The sequence below is a fragment of the Alosa pseudoharengus genome, unplaced genomic scaffold (genome assembly GCF_046254945.1).
Source record: "Alosa pseudoharengus isolate Yale_2024_CS ecotype anadromous, Long Island Sound unplaced genomic scaffold, YU_APseudo_1.1 YU_APseudo_1.1_scf_7, whole genome shotgun sequence".
NCBI lineage: Eukaryota > Metazoa > Chordata > Actinopteri > Clupeiformes > Clupeidae > Alosa > Alosa pseudoharengus.
The window spans coordinates 3,781,115-3,787,813 of NW_027468859.1; the positions used below are offsets into that span (position 1 = coordinate 3,781,115).

A 6,699-nucleotide genomic window follows, 5' to 3' on the forward strand; every position below is an offset into this window, starting at 1 on the left:
CTCTCTCCTTCATTTTACAGTCTAATTTTTACTGACTAGAACGGCTCGGGGTCAAAGGTCATACGGAATCGATTAATCTGCACTAATTTTTTTAATCAGTTATTTTTTCTCAAATTAATTAATCGAAATGAATCAGTTATTTTGACAGCCCTAAAAAAAACACAAACACAAACAAAACAAAACTGTGGAGCCTCCCTCCCTCCCTCTGCATCTCCCCTGTAGGTCCTGGTACCAAGCTGATCTTTATTACACCTGGATAGTCCTGTCTCAGCTGTGGCTCTCTGGGATAGTGCATCCAGCAGAGCTTATTATCAGTGGCATATGAGGGACACAAAGCCATCTCTCTTCTTAAGCACGCCGCAAATAGGCGCTGGCATGAGTGTGCTGTCAGTTGCCATGCATATCAGCGGCAACATTTTTATCTGACAAGCATTCAATAAATACTGGATTTTATGGAGCAGTGGCAACAACAATAGAACTGAAACATAATTTACACGGTGATGGCGGAAAAGTGTGAAGCTGGTGTGAGGGGTTGCTTTGTAAACAGTGTAATCTAATGAAATCAAATGTCAAAAGCGGAATGTGCCGTACCCGTGTCGGCGCCTATGTGCGTGGCGGTTTACTCTACACAGCCCTCAGGGGTCTTCAACACACGTGTGCTGACACTTCTCCACAGCTCCTGGGAGGAGGAGGGGCCACTGTCTTATTTCTCTCCTCCACTTCCTTCTATGCTTGGTAATTGTCTCAAGGGTGTGCTAGCCACATTCTTTCACCAAAAGCAGCAGCAAGAAGAAGAACAACAACCTTTAACATTGAACATGTATTGTCCCACTCTACTAAGCCTGATCTTCACCAGGTCCATGCAGTCTTACCTCTGGTGTGCTGCTCTTTGTTATTCCTCCTAGAAACACTGACACTTCATCTTCTTCAGAATTGAACATGTGTCGCGTTACCATCACCCATTCATCACACATCATTCTGCCGGGACTTAATTATGCCTGGATAGTTCAGTCTCAGGTGCAGGTGCACTGCTATCTGACAATCCTCCCACAAGCACTAAAACTGCACCAGGGGAGGGCCCTCCATCAGACCCAGTGCCACATGGGGAATTCCCCACAGTTCACTATCCGCACATAACACAACCCAACCCAACCCAACCCAACCCAACACCGCCCATGCACTGGCTCAATCTCTATAGCTCGGGTTCCATACAGCTCAATCGCATATTGTTCACACATTCATGAAAATTCAAAAGAGGTAAATGTGCATCTTTAAGCATTTCCAAACCCTGTGTTATGCAAATTAAAAATGGGCATTCTCCTAATTAAGGGAAGAGTTCTGAACAGCTGTTGCATGTAAGGGCAACATTTCCATATGTATGTAAATTCCAAGTGTTTCCAATCAGGATTTCTTATTTGAATGGTCAAAATGCACATACAAATGCACATACTAATGTCCTCCTTAAGGTCTAAGCCATGAACCCTCAAAGACTCAGCTGACATCAGCTGGTAAGTGTCTGAGTTCAAGAGGCTGTAAGAGCTCAAAATGCTATTGGGGAAGATCACATGCATGTCAACATCTATAGGGTAAAATATTTCATTTGAAAATGTTCATGCAAGTATAGGAAATATTCTCAGGTTAAAATGTGTAACTCTGTCACCAATAGTAACAGAGTCACAGAATAGAGTACTGAACTCAGAGCCATATAGATATGCCTCTGAGTTTAGTAGCCTACTCTATCTATAAGGCTCTGACTGAGTTGTGACGTTTCGTTTCCATGACGGCAGTGTCACTGGATCTTAAAGGAGAATTCCGGTGTGATATTGACCTAAAGTCTCATCTCGGCTATCCAAAAATCATTCCGTGGAAATGCATGGATTCCAGTTGCTGCTACTGGAAGAAACTGGAATTTCCACTGAATTATTTTTGGAATCTGATCCCTTATCATACCTGTTCATTCTTACTCGTCGCTCGACTTATCGTGACTAAATTCAAGATGGCTGCAAACGCTAAACTTCGTGAAGATACTGTCTGTATAAATCGTCTTGTAAGTAAACTACCAGTGCTTTTTCAAAGTTCTCAATAAGCGCTTTCAGATATAACCTCCGGAGTATATGAGGAGGTTTGTCAAACGGAGGTCCTACCCTTCGGATGATTCAGATATGATGCTAAACTGCGGACCTAATACTGACCTTACACGGACGTATGTGTGAACGACATACACGCACATTACAGACATACACGCACATTACAGAATCTCCGTGTGGTTGTCGAGTGAGGGGTGGGGGCTTGTAGAGTTCACAAGATGCTGAGACATGACGCAGATTATATGCGGCCGCTGCCTGTCACAGCTGCTTCTTGTTTACAAAATATAGCCTATCATTATGTAGGCTAAAGAAGAAGAAATCTATTGTGCAAAGGCTAATACTTGAAGTAGGCTAGTCACGTAAGTGGGCACTTGAAATTGACCTAGCCTACAGTATTTGTATGTGTGCTTCAAATAAACACATTTATCTGTTTTCAACGTTATGTACCAGAATTAGCTAGGCTATAGAACCCCAAATCTGGTTTGCGTTGGAGAGAGAGAGCACAAACTTTATGGTAGGCTACCAGCCAATTCAGTAGGCTAACTCAAGACTTCAAGATCATACAACGTTTTTAAGCAACAAACAAAATACTAACATTAAAGGGGTCATAGAATGCAAAACCGAGTTTACTTTGTCATAGATGAATAGCGATAGTTCAGTGGGTGAAATGGACATACAGAGAACTTCAAAATCCCACCGACACCTCCTTCCTATGCAAATCTCACAATTCGAAACTCCCGCCATAAAACGGGCGAATCCAAAAGAGGCTGCGAGTTTACGCAAACTCGCAGGTGGTACCTTATTTGGCTCTGGCCTGTACATTTGTCACGCCTCAAAATTTACATACAGACCAGCCCACTGGTGCTCTGAGCCCAGGAACGTGAATGGAGAGCGAAGATGAGACAAACACTATTAGCTGCCTGCTCGTTTACATCCACAGGAATTATAAAGCAGACAGTTCTTCAAGGACATCGAAAATGAGCCACGGTCGTAAATGCAGTGTTCCAGGCTGAAACTTAGGCTACAAAGAAACCTGAGACTTAGTCTTCCAAGGATTCAAAAGTTCGAGGGGCATGGATAATGTTTTTCTACCAGAAGATCCCTGCAAAGTTCGACACTCCGTTATTAATTTGCAACACATTTCACCGAAGTCAGTTTTCAAAACCTTGGACAGTTAAGCAGGATTTGCTAAGCTGCTATTACTGAAACGAGGGGCTGTTCCGACCGTAAGGTCATCACAACCGCATGCTGTAAGTATTATTTTGTCGCTAAGCAGTTATTAGCCATGCTAACGTGTATCTAGCAAGTAGAATGTGTGATTTAGTTCATTGGCAAGGCTATTTAATTTTCCTGTGTGTCATTCGGATAAAACCTGTGTTGTCATGTTAACCTACATTTTACTATGCATGTTTGTCGAGATCTCTGACAGGTTATGTTCTCAGCAAGATAGCTAACTGAAGCTGAGTAACACGATAGTTTGCTTGCTAGCTGTAATATAACCCATACCCATATAACACATACGTTTTTGACGTCAGAAGTGGAAACAACTTCACGTTATCAATTCAAATGATATCTAGTCGATATGTTGAAAACCGTGTTGTCTAGATACAATGGATTTATTTGCACGTTCTTATTTTATAACATTACAAGAACGGCAACATGACAAACGCAGCATGCCAAACAGATGCTCCAAGTGTGGCATCTTGCAGGGCTTAGAATATTAGCAAATGCTTTTGCTGTGAGTTAACAGCTTGGTGTGTGTGCATGCAAAAGTGACTTTCACTTGTGTTACAACATTTCTGTTGTTTGGTTTAGGTTTTATCTTGCAGCCATGCACTTCAATGAGAATGCCCCACAACGGAAGACAGCCAAGGAGAAACTATGTACAGACTTGCCAAATAATTTGTAAGTTTAATAAAATATATATTTTTATTACAAACAACAAATCAAAATGTGCAACAGTATAGGCACTAAAAAGAACTTATCGATTCACACACAACAGGCTGTCTTAGACCTGATGCTACTGGTGTTGAAATCATCATCAGTACTGTAAACAAAGCACAATGTTCAGGGCCATACAATTTGTTTATTGTACAGTATACAGCCTACAATGCACTGTATTACAGTATCCAATATAAGTCCTCTTTCTTGTCCTCTTCGAGATCATCAAAGACCCTCTTCCTTATTGGGATGCCGTCCAGCGGATTCCTGTGCCCCAGGACTTGTGTGCTCAGCTTGACAGACCTTCCATGGAGGATGCTGTTGCTGAACATGTGTCACGGTTCAGTCGAAAAGGGGTCTGAATCCAACGTACTGCCCTGAAGTATCCGGAAGCTCCCTCCATATGCGTAGCACCACACATGAGAGGATCATGACACGGACGCTTCTTCTAAGGAAACCCCAGCTCCTGCTCACAAAAGACCTGTAGGCCAAGTCACTTCATTGCCTGCAACGAGAACAGGGTGGAAAAGCAATTTATTTTTTTTACTATTTATTTTATAATATATTTTACATCAGTATCACTGGACGATTGTTGGAAAAAATAAATAAAATAAAGTTCATCATTTTGTGGTGTTGATCAAACTGTGTTTTTGCAATATGCTGAACCAATAATGAATGAGTATTGGTTAAAAATATTTTATTTATATACTGTAACTGCTAACACTTGTATCAGATTGTGCTCACCTTTCCATTCCTCTGATTCTCAAACGGCCGTGGTCAGCTCTGTAAATATTCATTGCATTTTGCAAAGAATATAGAGGCACAACGGATCGAGGCCATGATGGTCATTCAGGTCAGCTCCTCAGGAACCTGGGTCATTCTTTTAATAACCTGTAAAAACAAACATAATTTCCCTGCTGTTATTTCGTAATTTTGAATGAGCAGATAGCACAAAGTAGCAAATGTCTCCAGTTTTAGTTACCAGAGTTGTAAGATCACATATACTACATGGAAAGAAGGTAATAATCTCAATCAGATGTCAGCAGGATAGTTACAAGATTACATTAGACCTACTGACTGTACCTACTATATTTTAAACAGTGATGTTTATAGGATTTTTGATCCTGTACTCTACTCCATTGTACTATGTAAATAAAATGATAAATAAAAGTGTTGAATTGAAACAAATTGGCCTAGTAATATTTTCGTTGACCTCGTTTCACTTCAGCCATAGGCTACAAACTGCACAGAGCTCCTGCCCAGCTAACTGGACGTCCCGTTGTAAGATCATACATTACTACATGGAAAGAAGGTAAAAATCTCGATAATCAGATGACTTAATCAGCAGGATAGTAGTTACACGAGTACTTAGACCTACTGACACAAACGTAATATTTTCATTGACGCGAGCAGTAGGCTACTCGTTTCACTTCAGTCATAACGTTATAGCCTACGAACTGCACAGAGCTCCTGCCCAGCTAACTGGACGTCCTGTTGTAAGATCATATATTACCACTACAATAATGTATGTAACTCCTAATCAGATGACCTATTCAGCAGGAGAACATACTTACTGACTAAAACGAGTACTTTCCTTGCAAGCAGCACTCCTTTCACTACAGCATAGCCTGAACTGCCCACGACTGGCTACGAACTTTTCAGCTAGCTTCTAACTGGACATCTTGACAAAAATTGCACAAGAGTACAAGTTGTAAAACATTTGTTTGTGTGCAAATTAATAACTTCTGTTGCTTACAATGCTAAAAACGAACCTAATACAATGTTTAGCTTAGTCTACGACACTAACGTGCAAATATTACAGCTAGCTAACTGGGCTATGTGTGGCAAACTCAAGTAAATGACAAAACTTACCACTCTGAAGTAGTCATTTCCAATCTATGGGCGACTGGTTGCTCCTCTATTTCAGATTCTTCCTCTGATTCAGGCTCAAATATGCTGTTCAACACCTGTCTCCATAGTGTTTCCACCTTGGCTGTTTCAGTGAGTGCTGTCGGCCATGTTTGCGTCTTTGCTCCAGAGCTTCGCTCGTTGTAAACCAACCAATCAGCACGCAGGTTATCTAAATATTCATGAGCATACCATAAAAGGAAGAAAACCTCTCGTTTCATTCTAAGGCTTTTAACCAGGCTTGCATTAGGGCGCATAGAACAGCATATATGCCATTTTCAGCCCAACCAATGCTACACACCCTATTCAGAGACCTTAAGGACCAGCACAAAATACCCTATATCATCATTCTATCACCCCTTTAATAACAGTGAAGTTGTTCGTTTTTTCATGGTTTATTTTTTCCAAAAGCATCCTCTCCCCATGTGTAGCATTTACGTAAGGAGCTTGGAACAAAGTTGGGTTTTCTTCGTTTTCATTTTCTCTAGGCATATATGCTCAGCAAATATCAGCGAGCTCAGCAGGTCATGAAGGCTATCAATGAACAGAAAACCGTGTTGGCTAACAATTTATTAAATACTCCTGTTATTGTCGTCAACGACGTCGCTATAGGCTACTGCCTTTTCAGCGCCTTCTGCTTATGATGATTCAGTCTTCTGAATTTGTTTCTCCTTGCCATGCAGTTGTAGCCTAACGTGTCTCTAACGTTCCCTTCAGGTGTTCTATCAAAATGTTGTATGCCCTCATGGACAGTAGCTCCGTG

The 6,699-nt window shown here is 41.2% G+C and overlaps 2 long non-coding RNA genes across 2 annotated transcripts; one reads left to right on the plus strand and one right to left on the minus strand.

Moving 5' to 3' along the window:
- Positions 1-3,060: 3,060 nt before the first annotated feature.
- On the plus strand, positions 3,061-4,339 carry LOC143109719 (uncharacterized). The gene is made up of 3 exons (XR_012983940.1): positions 3,061-3,337; positions 3,903-3,992; positions 4,250-4,339. It is a non-coding gene; the product is annotated as an uncharacterized LOC143109719 (long non-coding RNA).
- LOC143109720 (uncharacterized) lies at positions 3,990-4,964 on the minus strand. The gene is made up of 2 exons (XR_012983941.1): positions 4,773-4,964; positions 3,990-4,533 (listed from the first exon to the last, which is right to left on the minus strand). It is a non-coding gene; the product is annotated as an uncharacterized LOC143109720 (long non-coding RNA).
- Between the last annotated feature and the right edge of the window lie 1,735 nt (positions 4,965-6,699).